The sequence below is a fragment of the Haemaphysalis longicornis genome, unplaced genomic scaffold, assembly GCF_048455015.1.
Source record: "Haemaphysalis longicornis isolate Haplotype H1 unplaced genomic scaffold, Haemaphysalis longicornis Haplotype H1 scaffold_1, whole genome shotgun sequence".
Classification (NCBI taxonomy): Eukaryota; Metazoa; Arthropoda; class Arachnida; order Ixodida; family Ixodidae; genus Haemaphysalis; species Haemaphysalis longicornis.
Genome location: NW_027526203.1, coordinates 77,983,133 through 77,999,630, shown reverse-complemented (window position 1 = coordinate 77,999,630; position 16,498 = coordinate 77,983,133). Strand labels below are relative to the sequence as shown.

The following is a 16,498-nucleotide window of genomic DNA, read 5'->3' as shown; positions in this document are numbered from 1 at the left end:
TGAGGATGCACGGGCCCACATACGAGTGGACCTGATTCCCAAGAACGTCCTCCTAGAATACAAGGAGCGGCGAGCGGCGCGGGCTAAGACCCTCATCGAACAACGCGCGAAGGAGGAGCACGCGCGCTACGTCGACGCGGCGGAGTACCAACGAGAAGGTTTCATCGCAGTGGCCGTCAAGGCTACCACGTGTACCATGACAGCGGCAGCCAGCTTGTGGTGCACGGGCGCCACGGACGCCGAGGAGGTCGCAATCGCTCTGGCGATCGCCGAGGCTGAGTGTCCCACCGTGCTCAGCAACTCAAGAACCGCCGTGCGCAACTTTGCCAAGGATCGAGTGTGCGCCCAGGCAACCGCCATCATCGGAAAAACCAAGCTTTAAGACAGAAAAGTCTGCATCACGTGGTTCTCGGTGCACATGGGCGAGTGCGCAGCTACGTCCAACCACAATGAGACAGCTCACTCGGAGGCGCGTGCACTTACCTACCGCTCCCCCGAGACCGACCATCCGTGGTGGTTCGAGAGCAAAGACCGCCTAGCAAGCTACACCGAAATCACCAAGACCTACCGCCTAGCTCGAAGGGTAATGCCACACCCCCACTAAGGACTGAGCCCGGCGGAGGCCGTGTTGCTACGGCAGCTCCATACTAGATCCATCCTCGCGCCGGCACCGCTGCACGTGTTACGCCCAGGACTTTATTTGAGTGGTCTTGGCAAAGTGTGTAAAGTTGGTCTAAAAGACCAGTGGCACATCTTCTGGGACTGTGTCTGGTTTTCAGACGAAGCGAAATCAAAGATATATCCGCCGAAACTCCAAGAAGCAGTGCGCAGTAATGACAAGGACGTTCAACTTTGGGCCGTCCAGCCGGCCCGGGGTGCGCTCGAAGACACAGACCAGGCGACCCGGCAACGGGGTGCGTTGGCGCTGTGCAGAGTAACAGCAATCCCTATGTCGACGCCAGGCCCACGTTGCGGCGAGTAAAAACCACCGTTTTGCAGGCATCAATAAAGTTATACCTAACCTAACCTACCTAGTTCCTATATTCGGTACGAGTGAAGTGTTTAGTTAATTATTGTAAAAATGGAATCGCTAAGTATTTAGGTCCCTTTAAGGCCAAATAACGAGTAACGGTACCTAGTTACTTCTGAGAAGTAACGTGTACAACACCGCTTATACGGCCTTGTTTTAGGGGCGAAGCTCCTTAGGGGCCAGGGCTATCGGCGTCTAATGTCGTCGTAGTAACTGCCGTCTCATGTAGTCACGGTACTATAACACCGGCACACTCGTTAACGCCTCGCGGTAGAACAAACGCGTGCTAAAAAACACCGGGAAACTTTTTAACACGTCGCGCAGGAACGCTTCGTAACGCGTACTAAACAACACCTGGGCACTCGTTGATGCCTCGCTCTAGAACGCTTCGTGCTTAAAAGACGCGAGACTTTTACAGCAAAGCTGTATACCTTTGCCCCGAACTGTTTCATTTCCATTGGCAAAAACGCCAAGGCGTCAGGAATACGCGTATAAACTGCATGCTTCGCCCCTCCCCAGGTTTCCCGTTAGTGGAGATGGCCCGGGATTTTTTATTCTAACCTGTTGCTGCCTATATATAGGCACAATCGGCTGATGTTTGCATCGAAAGCAGCAAAAGCAGCAGCGCCGTTTTCTACATTATGGTGGTTCGGCGCGTCATTTTTATTGTGAATGATGCCATGCTCATCACGGCCTCTTGTCGTAGCATTCCATTTACGCAAGTGCCGGCGCACTGCCAGAAACATGCACAGCCGGTATTATCACGAGTCGAGAACGGGCGCCCTCACAAAGAAGGCATGTGGGTAACGTCATGGTAATCAAGGCCAGCCGAACGATTAGTTTAGGTGGCGCAGGTAAAAATAAGTTAGCTGTTGACATTGAAGCCGAGCAATCAGATTGCAATGTCATACGCAGGAAAGAACCTATTAATTCATCGCGATACTTCCATCACCAATGCATTAATCCTGATTGATTGTAGGGTTTAACGCGCCGACGCAACACAGGCGACGAGGCGGGCCGTAGTGGAGGGCTCCGGATTAATTTTGAGAACCTGGGGATCTTTAACGTGCACCGAAATCTCGCGCCCACGGGCATTTTTGCTGTACACTTCCATCAGAAAAGCGGCCGCCGCGATCGGGGGTCGAACCCGCGACCTCGTGCTCAGCACGAGGTCGCGTGCTGAGCACGCGAGGCTTAGCCACTGAGCCACCGCGGCGGATCAATGCATTCATCACGGCCATATCGCAATAGGCACCCTCCACCAAACAGGGGGCGCTGTGAGCCTCCCACTAGCCCGCTTGGTGCAAGGTGACCATTGCGAGAACGGTAGGCACACATGTGCAACACTTAAAGAAACTAAGCAGTAAGACAGCACAGCAACGTCTAACGCTAAACGCGTCAGTCGAGCAGTTCACTGATGTGTAAAGGGAGAACAAAAGTAAAGGAACAAAATATGATAAAAACAGTTGTGCGCTTGGTCGTCGAAGTACCGTGAAACGTAACTCGTTACTTTTCCGGTAACTCACGTGTTCCTTTTGAGAACTAGTAACTAGTTAGTTACTTTAAGAGCGCGTAACGAGTAACGGAATTAAGTTACTTTTTTGGGTAACGTGTACACGTCTGAAGCCAACCATGGTTCGCGTCCTAATCACCTTAGTGATCCCGTTTGCTTGCTTTAGCAGCGGCAAAGACTGCCTGTCACTCCTTTCGCCGTCCACCAGTACCGGCATTTCGGCGCTGCCCTTCCCATTCATTCGCCTTTCTCCGCCCTTCACTGGCTGCACTTTACCCCCCGTATTCACAAACCTAACTTAAGTAGAACTTTTCACTTTCAACACTTTTCGGCGCCCTAATGCGTGTCAAGAACCAAACTTATGTTCAAACGGCGCCTTTTCCCGAACTTATCGGACAGAAAAGTAAGCGCTACCTAAAGGGACACTCAAGTGAATTTGTCAAGCTCCCGCTTTCGCTTGCACTGCGTAGACTGGCTCAGGTTAACACACTTTTCATCCTTTCTCCGGTTAAGAAGTCAGTAATTATTTTATCAAGCTCCGAAGAAGAAAAACCACCCTGAGCCGTCTGCGGCGGCCGCATCAACTAAACGCTGTGACGACGGATGAGGTGCAGCGTTTTTGTACGATGCGCACGATTATCATTCAAACAAGTTTCACTTTCGGTTCTGCAAAACAACATGCTTGACATCCGATGTTATCTGATGTGCATTCTCAATATCTCAGTAATCGTCATACCGCGCTTGTGCCATGTTTTCGGCTATAAGCCTCCCAGGACGGCTTGGAATCGCAGCAATCACTACCCCAGGCCTACGCAAAGGATCAACACCCTCCGCGTCACCCTAGACGCTCAAATGCCATGCGCCCTTCCCCAATATTTGGAGCTTGCCTCAATCATGCTGGTATCCTAAAAAGCGTGTTCGCACGAGGCTGAGGGTCTGCTGATTCCGGCCTCTGCCCACTACCCGCAAGCAGTCGGTGCTTTTGGCAACAGCACGCCAACGAGAACTGGCTAGCGCGTCAGTGTCAGTCTGCGCGCGTTCTGCGATCTCTCTCTCGGAGCAGTGAACTTCACGGCGCAAAAATGACGAACTCAGTATAGAAAACATCGGCCGAAAACGGAAAAATCAGCTTACAGAAAAAGTACCCTCGGAGATTCCAACTTGCGACTTGCAAAACATCATACCTAGCGCTCGAGACTAGAGTTCCTCTATTTAGCTCCCGCAGGGAGCTAAGAGTTGCGCGACCGCCCGCCATCTTGTTGCGCTCGAGACTAGAGTTCCTCTATTTAGCTCCCGCAGGGAGCTAAGAGTTGCGCGACCGCCCGCCATCTTGTTATCCGTATTGCTGCGGGAAAGGCGCCCGCCGCAAGTGTAGGAGCCTCGCCGCCGCGCTTCCGACCGCGGCCGACGCGCGGTGGGGGCGCTTCGGTCGGTCCTGCTGGTCCTGCTGCTGTTCTTGGGCGGGGCGTGGTGCCGCCCGCTTCGGCGGCTGTGGCGCAGCCGTAGTTGGAGGCTTCTCTCCGTGGCATGGCCTCAACCGCGGCATGGCCTCCATGGCCTCAACGGGTTTTTCTGGGTGAAAAAAAAGAGTGCCTTGTGGACCAGTGTTTGTGCTCGAGGCCGTAGCCTCACCAGTGGACACAGCTACAACAGCACTGGCCACAGCAGCAGCCTCCTGCTAATGCACAGGTGTCTGACAGGAAGCCAGGTCAACATTGCTAACCTCGACAGAAATTTTGCTGGACTCGTTTGGCCCAGCATTATGTCGAAGCGCAGCCGCAGAAGCCATGGTATGAACTTCCTGCTGCTGAGTGGTGGGCTGTAACTGGACCAGATCAGCCTCGCTGCACTGGGTACCCGCATCTACTAGACAACGCCCCACCCCCGTCGGGAAGCATCTGCGTTATTTTCCCCCGATAGCAAGGCATGCTGCAAGCGTGCTTTTGGGAACGTCTGATTGCTTGTTACTTTTAGTTGAATGATGTATTTTTCTTTGTTGAATGGTAGACATGCGCGTGAGAAGGCAGGGTGTAGTCCACTGCAGTTTGGGAATTTTACTTGTTGCTTGCTGCAGTCGTAACTGGTGTGGTTTGTGATTGCACAGTGAGCACAGATGGGTAGGCCATGGCACGACTGCATACCATGACCATACTTCTGGCAGTTGAAGCACCTTAAGGGATTGGGTATGTACGGACGCACTGGACAGGGAATAAATGCAGCATAGACATATTCAGGAAGCGTTGGACGATTGAAAGTCAAAACAATGTGCTTTGCTCAGATTTTGTCGCCTGTGCGACTAGTCGTGGTGTCTCAGTGGGTAAGGCATTGAGCTACTGAGCGCAAGGACGCGGGTTCGAGTCCCGGCTGCGGCGGCAGTTTTCTGATGGAAGCAGACAACAAAAACTTCAGTGTGTTGAGATTTAAGCGCGGGTTGGATAAAACCAGGTTTCCCAAATTAATACGAAGCCCTCCACTACTGCGCACCTCGTAGACCAGGTGCGACTTTGTCTGGTGATTCCCTGAAAATTTAAGCATTTTTATCTTCCAATGAAGAGGTGCTTTGGTGTGATAGAGTCACTTCTCGGCAATGCTGGTGGCGGTGTCTGCCTAGAATGCTACCACCGAGAGGGCGTAGAACGAACTATTCGCTTTAGCTGTAGAGGTCGTACACGTATATGCTCATAAAAGTAAAATATGTTTAACAATATTTACCGCCACTTAACAGTTTTCCTGCCACAAAACGGGGGCAACTTATTAGATACACCACGATTTTCCGGCAGTTTGCTTGCTTCAGAGAGGTTGTGCGTTCCGGCGGTAGGTGGTAACCCCGAGCACCTATTTCCTGACACGACCGGGCGTGCTCTGCCACCGCGACGAGTTTATTTCGCTTTGGGCTGAACTTTTTTGCGTACCCGAGCTGCAGCGTAGGTGTTCGGTTGATTTTTGTCGGCTTGCGGTCCAGGAAATTAATCGAACATACCTCCATACTTTCGGTAACTTCCAACAAAAGCAAGAAAAGTGGTACGAACATGGTTACAGTTGCATAGGAAAGCCTGCGTGCTTGTACAAAACTAAGAAAAAATACGAATGATCCTGCGCCAACATAGGATTCTATCATGCATCATTTATTTCTTTGTAGGGACGTATTTTCATGGGTATGAGTGCAAGATAGTTTGAAGTGAAGTGATACAAGCGGAAACATTTACAGAATACTCATCCCTCACGACTTTTTTCATGTTTTTTGTCTCGTTTCGCACAAGACAATATCTATGGCAAGCAATAGCAGGTGCCATCTTTACTAAGTTTGGAGAGACAATGACGGGCCTTCAAATTGAAAATAAGTGGAACAGCCTGGAGAGATCTCACAAAAAATTAAAGCCGTTCCAGTCAATGTGAAAGCTGTTGGAAGTGCAGAGCAGTGATGCGCCATAATTGGCTGGAGCGCCGTTATCCGCTCACAGTTACCACCCAACGAATTTCAAACTTCCCGCCTTCGCAATGCTCGCGCGGCTCTTTGCCTGAAACAGCGCCAGCGGGAGTTCTGTTCTCTTTGTGTTTTTCTCCCCGCACGTGCCGGCGTTGCATGCACTGCCGCATTTTGTGTTTACTATCGTAAAAACCAACTCAACGGTCGTCTTTAACTAAAGGAACGCGGGCGCTGCCGGTTGATTACGTATATTTTTCCTAAAATGTACCTCTAGTTTTCTTTGCGCTAAACAACGGGAAGATGTATGACAAGCGCCAGCGTTTCACGAGTTTCGAACGCTTATGAGTATATTTTAAACAGCTTGGATTTCGAAGCCTCTGAGGTACGCCGCGAACAACAGCGTTACCCCGGGACGCCACCTTAGTGCTCTATATACTTCGGTCGAGCGAGCGAGCTAGGACAACGGACAACAACACGAGCGTTAAAGTGCTCTGCACTTACAAAACTCAAGGAGGTCACTTCCGTGCAGGCCCTGCTCAACACATTTCAGGAGTGTAATGGAGAACGGCTGTGCGCTTTGAGCGAAAGATGGCTCTATTTGAGCGGCTTGTACGGGCAATATAGGGGCAGGGTGGAGTGAATAAACACCAAGCTGAATGGCAGCAGGCCGTACTCACCATGACTCCGTAGTTTTTTATGACCTAGTGGCCGTTTTATTTGCCAATGACTTTTGTTCTCTACTCGTTCGTGCTGTGAACGTGTTTGGCGCATTTGGCGACCAACCTGCAGACCTTGCGCCCATAGGACTTCGAGACCCGAGATATCCTTTTATTTTGGTGACCACTACAAAGCCGCCTCGCTAAGCCTAAGCGAGGCAGCACCGACGGCGAGTCACTCACCGGCATGGAGAAGCAGCTGGGTGCTGAGGCTGCTGGTGCAGCTGGCGCCACGGCTACCGTCGCCTCTTCCCCGGAGAACCGCGCGGACGGCGTTTCCACTCAACGGGTTGGTGCCTCGGTGAAGTTGGTCACCGTAGTTGAAGGCGAAGCCATCTCTCCTCACGAAGACGCCGACTCGACGGGATGGCTGCCCTACTACCGCCGATACTTCGGCCGCGCCCAGCAGAGGCAGCATTTCACCCTCCCGCTACCAGTGCACCACCCCAAGGTACGGCATCCTCATCGCCTTCCGCCATGCCTCCCCTTTCCGCAAAAAGTTCCGCGACTTCGCCACCCCAAAGAAGTGTGCCGAAGTATCGACCGGCCCACTTCCCAAGGACGACATAAAAATCGTCATCCGCCCTCGAGATAGGCTCAACGTCGTCAGTTATACGGGGGACTACCCTGTTCAATGCCTTACGCCGGGCTGCTGGTCTTGCGCTTCAGGAGACCCGGGGAGACCTCTTCAGCGTAAACACGGTGCAGAACCTTCTGGTCCAGATTTCCCCAGACCCTGACAGAGCGGAAACGTGGGCTCGCATCACCTCCATCCCTCTTGGAGGCGCCGTGTTCTCCGCTCGTGGATACATCGCTTGCCCAGAAAACACGGTCAAGGGAGTTATTCAGGGGATCCCGCCTGACCACTCCGCTGCAGACATCCACGATGCAGTGGAGCAGCCCTGCAACCCCACCGCTCTACACGCTCGTCGCATGGGCCAGACCAACACGGTGCTCGTCTCTTTTATTGGGCAGCCGGGTACCTCACTACATCGACTACCAGGGCACCATCACTCGGTGCTACATAAACAAGCGCAACCACGAAGTTTGCTCCGCCTGTGGCAAGCTGCGTCATCGAGCCGATGTGTATCTGCACCCTGACTAAGCCTACTGCGTCTCCTGCGGCCTGGCCAAACCCATAGACGAGCACCACTGTATGATCAAGTGTGCACTCTGCAGCCTAGCTTATTCAACTGGAGATGCAGTCTCCCAGCAGAGGTACCCCACCCTCTTAGTTCTCCGACAGAGTCAGAAATTGAGGGCCCACAGCCGAAACCGCAAGCGCCAGGGCGAGGACCCCCAGCGCCACCGTGCTCGGACTGGCTCCTTCCCAAGGCCCCCATGTGACTCCCCTGTTCTTGACTGCAAGCCGGCCACCCGATCGACTGTGCAGCGGCGTCGATCCCGGTCCAAGTCCCAGCGCCGTGGTTCCCAGGCGCCCCCTCCGGCTAAGAGTGAACCCAGTGACCAGCGACCACCGTCTCAGGTGACCTGGGCAGCAGTAGCCTCCTCTAACCATGAGCAGCCTTCCCGTTCCCCTGCTTTGCCCGTCTGTCAAACCTTGTCCAACCTCCCCCCCCCCCCCTTCTTCACCAGCCTCTCCTAGCTCGGAACTTGCCTACCTTCGCACTGAATTGAGAGTGTGGTCGCCACTCAGCGTAAGATTCAGGCAGACGTGAAACAATTGCCACAGGCCATCGGATCTCCTGCCCCCTCCGAATGCTCCTCTCAACTCACTGCTCCCCGTGTAATGAGTGCATCTCAGCCTACCCTCCCGCCTCCCTCTAAACGTCGATCTGGTGGCACCACCACTAAACTTACTCAACTTTGGCCGATCTTCGGGATCTCGATGAAAATTTCGCCGCTGCAAACACTACCCATTGTAAGGAGCTTACTGCTCTCGCCAATCAATTTACGGATATTAAAGGATCTGTTACCGCCGCCCAGACCCTGAACACGCATTTAGCTGAAGTCCTCCTTAAAGACGCACCTGTCTGCACCAAAACCTCCGCCCCAGGCCCCACGCGTCACACTCCGTACACTCGCATTCCGGCCACCTCCTTAGTCAATGTTGACGTTAGCAAGCGCCACTCTTCTTCTGCAGTCTAATCTTCTCGGCTACCCCTTCACCTTCCAAGCCCGCTTAGTGTCTTGCAGTGGAATTGTCGCGGTTTTCGGCCGAAGCGCGGCAACTTCCAGCAGCATCCTAATCACCTCCACCACCGATCCCTCCCAACCCCTGACGCAATTTCCCTGCAAGAGACGGAGGTCCCCTCAAAGTTACCCGGCTATCGAGCTTTTCCCTGTCAAGTCACAGAAACCGATGCCCCTGCATGGAGCGGGGTGAGTACTCTGGTGCGACGCAACATCCCGGAGCCAAGAAAACCGCGCCGCTTCGGGCCCAGAGTACGTTTTTATCAAAATCTTACCTGCACCCAGGAAGAAGCAACATTGCCTCCACATGCTGAACATTTATAGTGCCGTCAAACAGTCGCAAAATCTCGCGTTACTTCTGCAGAAGGTCTGGTCCTACACCCAGGGCAGCCACTCCTTATTGTAGGCGATTTCAACGCCCCGCATCCTGTATGGGGGTATCCGCATGTGTGACGCAAAGGCTGTGGGGTGCTCTCTACGATCCCATCACATCAGGCGCGGTATTCTCGTAACTGGCCCTTTTGAAAACGTCTCTTTTGAGTCCCTTTATTCGTGACGTACTTGCGGTTAAGCAGTGGGCTTTTGATTTAAACACCGTAACTGTTCCTGCAAACGCATTTTAAGGAACAATACCGCATCAGAGTATCTTCTATGTATTTATTTGAACGTATTTTGAAAAACCAAACGCAATATAATTTTTTTCATTAAGACGCTGCAAGTTTTCACAGCAAGGGGAGGAACGTCCAAAGATGCGAGCTGCAGGAAGCTGTTTCCGTGTGACAATAAAGTGTAAAGAATGCTGCGGCTACTCAGTTTTTCGCGTTTGGAATCTATTTTGAGGTCGGTGACAATGCCCGTGCATCAAGTTAACCATCCAGTTACGTATTTTGGCAACGAGGCACTTCAGGCATGCCGACGCGGGCTTTTCCAAGGACCTGGAATGGTGCTTTACGTCGTTGACATTTTTGTGGTGCTTTAGGAGTAAAAAATGTGTAAGAGGGGGATTTTTGTTTCGTAATGACGTACCTATTGCGCGAGAAGTCTACAAACGTTAAGCGGGTATGTGTATGCGAAAAGTACCAATAAATGGTTATAAATGGCACGCGGAGTGCTTGTGTCATTTTGGTCGTCTGCTCGACAGCTTCCAAGCTCGCAAACAATCGCTTTTTCCATTGCACCTACTGACCCTTAGCTAGCTAGCAGGCGATCCGTTATTTCGCTGTGTGGTGGTGGCGTATGATGCACAGGCTCACGAAGGGCTGCAACAGCGATATAAATTCTTTGTTACCGGCCGCTGACTGAAAGACACCGGTAGCGAAGAAACGGAGGGCGCATAACACTTGCTCCTCGACGCTGAGCCTGCGCGTCCGCCGACCAAGTTCGTCCCGGAGCTCATCGCACAGCCGCCACACGATCCCCTTTGAGAGGCGGAAATGCTGCCGGAATTCTTCTCAGGGCATATCGAACACGTCTACATTAGTCCTCGCCTGCGTGTTCCGCCGGCAAGCCTACAAGGCGATAATCGGCGCATTCATGATCTTCCAAAAAATTCCCCGCATTTCCCCGAGGGGAAGAATGTGAAAGTGCGAATGCACGAGTTGAATTTGCGCGGTTCGGTCATGTTCGCGAAAGAGATATCACACACACACACACAACTACAAAGAAAGAAAGATGCATTTATTCACAGACACCTATTTGTGTTGTCGTTGTACTTGATTGCTAGAGCGGATCTCAGCTTTGAAATTTCGTGTCAGTACTCCTTTAAGCGGGTGCATTAGCCCTTCTCAGGCCCGATTCCTGGCCAATCCCCCACGTGGGTATGTGCCATGTCAGCGGCCAGGCAGCGCGCGCCCATCTCCCCCCGTTGCCAAGGAAGACGAGGAGATTCCTGGCCAATCCCCCACGTGGGTATGCTATGCGGACATCGCCGGTGGACGCAGGTTCAGGGTCGCTTAAGAAGTGCATCGCACTTAAAACCGTCTGAAATTCAAATCGCCTGTTCGAAGAAGCCGCGGTCAAACTCAGTAGGTCCGCCTCGCTTGCGTTACTTCACATCCGGTTGTTTGCTTTTAGCCAATCAGGGCTCACTCAAAAAGGACACTGTTGAAAGGGATGCAAAAGAGACGAACACGAGAACACCACCCCAGATGCGCCTCATCACAGACCTGGCACAGCCTACGTGTGCCAGGCACACCCTACATCACCAGGCACACCCTACGTCACACAGACCTGGCACACCCTACGTGTGACCATCACACACAACATTGCCAACTCAGTCTGGCGCAACACTGCTCATGATTTGGGAAGTGACCACTACGTCGTTAAAACCCTCGTTCAAGATGAACCTGCACTGCCCAGAACCCGTTCCCTCAAGCTGGTTGACTGGGACGTCTTCCGATCCCTCTGTGATGCAAACTTACCTGACCACTTTAAAGATTTGGATGACTGGACTGCCAAACTCCTCGAACTACGTGATGGTGCAACCAAAAAGTCCCCGAACAAGCTCACCTTGATGGAGTTGATTGTCGTCTCGTCCACTAAAGGAAGCCATGGAGGGCCTTGCGCGCCGACTCCAGAGGCAAAAGCACAACCGCCCGCTTTATCGCCACCTGGTTAAGCTCAACCAGGACATTAGCAAGCATGCGACAAACTTGACCAGTCAGCATTGGAATGCCCTTTGCGATTGTATGGAGGGCGAAATGAATGTTCTACAGACCCAAAATGTTCTCTGCGGGCTGATAAATCCAGGGAAAAAAAGACAGCACACCAAGAATGATCTTCAGGAGCTCTACATTCCGTCCTCTGCCTCCGTTCCTACCCCGGATTACACCCGCGGCACCAGCGAGACCTTAGATCGCCCCATCATGGTTGCCGCAGTAAGGGCTGCTCGCATTCGCGCCAATGTTCGGTCAGCCCCGGGTACATGCGGCATCAGCAACAAGCTTCTTCGGAGCCTCAATGGAGCCGCAGAGCAAGCGCTCACAGCGTACATAAACATAGTGTGGACGTCGGGCTGTCTGCCCGCCTCCTGGAAACGGCAAATATCTCACTTATTTCCAAACCGGGCAAGGAATTGGCTATAACGAATCTCAGACCCATTTCCCTCTCCTCTTGTCTGGCCAAGTTACTCGAACACGTCATCTTGGCCCGTCTGCAAGCCTCTATGGATAATCAGGGTCTGTTCCCTCATGCCATGCTGGGCTTTCGTCCTACGCTCTCTGCCCCGGACGTTATACGGCAAGTTCAGCATCAAATTTTGGATAACCCCCTTATCTCCGGCAAGGCACTAAAGTCATCATGGGCATCAGTTTGACCAAGGCATTTGAAAATGTCACTCATCAAAGCATGCTGCCTGGGCTTAACCAACTTCTCGTGGGACGCCGCACCAACCAGTATATTGCCAACTTTTTTAGTGGTCGCACAGCATCCCTCTCGGTCGAAGGCCTTGAATCGGATCCCATGCCCTTGGGAAGTAAAGGCGCGCCTCAGGGGTCAGTAATTTCCCCTTTTCTGTTCAACGTGGCTATGCTTCAGCTCCCTCCACTCTTGGAACGCATCTTGGGCCTGCACCACAGCATCTGCGCGGATGACATCACCGTTTGGACAGCTGGGTGCCGCGATGGTGACATTCAGAACCGCCTTCAACAAGCTGCCAACATCATCGCCACTTACGCCCACGAACAGGGACTCAGCTGCTCATCACAAAAGTCTGACCTCTTCTTCTATGACTCCAAGCGTCGCATTCGTGATGCCTGTGCCCCCGATATTCAGGTCACGCTATAAAGCAAACTATTCCGCACGTGCCCTCCATTCGCATTCTCGGACTCCGAATTCGAGAAAATGGGGCTAACACTGAAACAATCCGCACCCTTGAAAACGCAGCCGACCAGATTGGCATAATTTATCGCCCGCGTAGCAAACGGCATCCATGGCCTCAAAGAAGCTAACCTCCTTCACTTGGTGCAAGCATTAATTACCAGTCGCATCGAATACGCCACCCCATTTCTGAAGTTTACCCAGACCGAAATTGGACGCCTCCAATTCATCATCCGCTAGGCGGTCAAGCCGGCCATGGGTCTACCCCATCACACCTCTACTGACAAGCTTCTTCACACCAGGACATACAATACCTCCGAAGTGCTTGTTGAGGCCCAGTGTGGTGGCCAACTCCACCGCCTCGCCTCTACACTGACGGGTCGCTCCCTCTTAACAAAACTGGGCATCTCCTTTGCTACGCAGCACGGAGATAAGGTCAGTTTAAGCGACTCTCACCTATCCCGCTAAAGTGTGGCCCCCATGCCACGGAACATGAATTTTGCCTTCCATCAAGAACGCCGCCTTACCAGGGCCAAGGCCTTACACAAGGCCCATGCTTCGCACCCCACTACCCTGTTCGTCGACGCGGCTGAATATCCCCACCGTGCAGCATGCGTCGCCATAGTCGTCAACTCTCGAGGAGACTGTTGCTTCGTTCTCGGTCTCCACGCCTCACCCTGAAGTTGATGAAGAATTCGCCATTGCCCTGGCCCTTACAGCTACCCCGACCACCACAATAATCTGTAACTGACTGACGGCTCTTCACAACTTTGCGACTGGTCCTGTACCCCCATCACCGCACGCATCCTGTAGACAGTCCTAATCCACCTGCACACTGCCCACGCCTGATATAGACACCGGCCCATTCGTCCCTTCCGGGTAACGAGCTGGCTAACGAGGTAGCCCGAGATTTCTGCTTCCGGAATGCCTCGGATGCTGCCTCTCCACCTCGGGCGGGAGGAAGGGATCGCCTGGTTAGGTATCGGGATATCACGCAGCACTACCGCCTTAGTCGGACGCAAATCCCCGGCCCCGCTCCAACCTTAAAGCGCAGGCAGTCTGTTCAGTGGCGTCGGCCGCAAACACCTCCCCGCATCCCGCATTGTGCCCCATCCACTACTCCACGCGGTACTGCCACACGTGTACATGATGCGGCGCGCCTTTCGCTTCCCTCCACCACATGGTGGGCGCGTTCCCCGCCAAACCCCCCCTCCATGCTACTCTGTCCCAGCACCTTACCACTCTAGAGCAATCGGAGGCTATGCTGCTAAGCTCCGACCCACAAGTGCAAGAGTGCGTAATCAAGCTTGCCGAAGTCGCCGCTAGGGCCCCCGGGCTCCTGGCCGTCGACTAGGGGGCTGTAGATTTCCGGTGCTCCCAGCCGGCGCCTCTTTCTATACAGCTTTGGATGAATAAAGTTTTTACAACCACCACCGCCACCACCACCAAGCTGAATCCTGAAAACAATTTTATGACTTTCCATCCATATTCCAGTACGAAAAAATGCAAGCATTCTTTAACATAAATGGGCTTGCATCAAACAGGCAGTTGCAAATTGTGTCGCACACAAACCAGCATGCACTCTGTTGCATATTCTGCGCCGACGTCACCTTTGCGTGGCGCGCACGGTTACGTGCGCATCTTTCTTTATGTCGCGGCGGCAGCTATCGCCGCTCCTCTCTTACGTTCGAACTAGATATAAGCGAGCCTGGCTTTGACAATAACTCGACGTTCTGCTCTCTTGCTGACCGGCATAAGCTGTGTTCTTCGGCGTGCCTTTGTGCGGCCCGTGGGATGCTACAGTGGCGACGAGGCCTGGAGACGCGATAGTCGCGAAAAAGGAACCCCAAGACCGCAGCACGCCGTTGGACGACATGGCCCATCTCAAGCTACCAGACTTCGACGAAAGTAAAGATAAGTGGAAACCGTACCTTATCAAGGTTGAAGCTTACTTCGAAGCGAACGCCGTTGAGAATCCAGCAAAAAAGAGAGCATTACTTGTGGCGGCATTGAGCACACACACGGTGCAGACTTTGGCAGGGAAAGTAGCACCGCCCACGCCAAATTTCTTGACTTATGAAGAAGCGATGGCCACGCTGAACCAGTATTACGACCCAAAAAAGAACGAAATTTCCGGAAGGTACAAACTTTTAAACCGGAGCCAAGCTGAAGGGGAGCCGATGCATGCCTTTTCGGTGGAAATTCGTCGGATAGCTGATAACTGCAACTTCAGAGGCGCTCTGGACCGGATGCTACGGGACCGCATTGTTTGCGGCGTACGTTCTAATGCGTTGCAGAAACAGCTATTGTCAAAAAAGGACGTAACGCTGGAAGAAGCAGAGGCTATAGCAATGGCAGCCGAGGCCGCAGAAACAGATGTAACAAACATGAACGCGGAGGACACACCACTACTAAAAGTAGATGCGTCTAGAAAAATGTACCCACAAGGGGAACGGAAGACTTCTCAAGTCGAAAGCTGTGGCAGATGCGGTAGTGGAACGCACGATGATGACGGTTGTCCCTGGGCCAGGTCATGGTATCAGTGTCAACGTAAAGGGCACCTTGCACGAAAGTGCCGAAGCCGTGCGCCGCGTGCAAACGACTCGAGAGCGGTGCGAACCAACACCTTGACTGTCACAGAAGTCTCCTCTAACGAGGAAATGGAAACGGCCCCTATCTGGACACTAGCGTCTAAGAGGAAGAACGTTCTGGAGCCCCCGATTCGCCGAGTATTCACGTGGGGAGGCATTGAATTGCCAATGTAGGTAGACACCGGGTCACCAATTTGCGTCATTTCTCGCGAACTTTATGAGAAGCACCGCAGGCAGTGGCCAAGTCTGAGAGCCTCCAATATCAAGCTTTCCTGCTACGTAGGCCGCCTACCTGTCCTGGGAGAACTTCAGTTACTCGTCCGCTACCAAAGAGTGTCCGTGGACTGTTTGCTGATTGTGTTGGACTGTGCGGGGCCAAGCCTGTGCGGCCGTGATTTGCTTCGTTTACTTGACAACGCAGGAGCCCCAATAGTGCAGGTAGCAGCACGGGACGTCTCTCCGGAAGACCATGAAAGCAGCTACCACATCAACAGCATCTTCGAGGACTACCAAAACGTCTTTTCTGCCGACCTGGGCCTTATCGGGGGAACCCCCGCCAGTCTACACCTAAAATAGGGCGCCATTCCAAAATTCTGTAAGGCCCGTGTTGTATTATTGTAAGGAGCTGCAGACAACGCGGGGGACGAGACCGAGGAGGCGTCGGCGCCACACGCAGACGAAGATCACACAGGCTTGCCTGCCTCCAGCGGGTCACGTAAAGCGCCTGGGCCCCGTCACTCGACACCTCGTGCGATCGCCGCAGACGCTCTTCGGGGCGGCCACCGGAATTCGGGGAGACCCGTTCGAGCGACGTCTGTTTCCTCGACGACGCCGGCGCGCGAGAGTTATGTCTGGGTTTTTGTGTGTGTGTGTGTGTGTGGTGCGCGCCGTGAGTGAACGCTGTGAAATGAAGACGACTCTCCCACGCCGCCCGCTCCGAAAAGAACTCTTGCGTGGCGGTGGATGCCTGCAGCCACCCTCCCCATTCTTTTCTATATGTACACTTCTTTTCCTTCTCTCTCGATTCTGCCAATAAAGTCAGTCTGGAAACGGAACCCAACGAGGAAGCATCTTCTGTTTTTAGGCTCCTGCGCGCGTGGCTTCGCCACCCAGTAACGATACGTGCAGAAGAGCGGTAACTTGTTTTCGTATAGATTATGCTGCTAAGCAAGTTATCTGCAAGCTAAGAAGAGAGAAGAAAAACTACAACAATATTTTCTGGTGCCGAAACCCGGGAGGAGGGACTTCAAA

At 53.0% G+C, this 16,498-nt stretch overlaps 1 pseudogene; it reads left to right on the top strand.

Annotated features, from left to right (window-relative positions):
* Positions 1-14,530: 14,530 nt before the first annotated feature.
* Positions 14,531-15,823, top strand: LOC144136956 (uncharacterized; annotated as a pseudogene).
* The last annotated feature ends 675 nt before the right edge of the window (positions 15,824-16,498 follow it).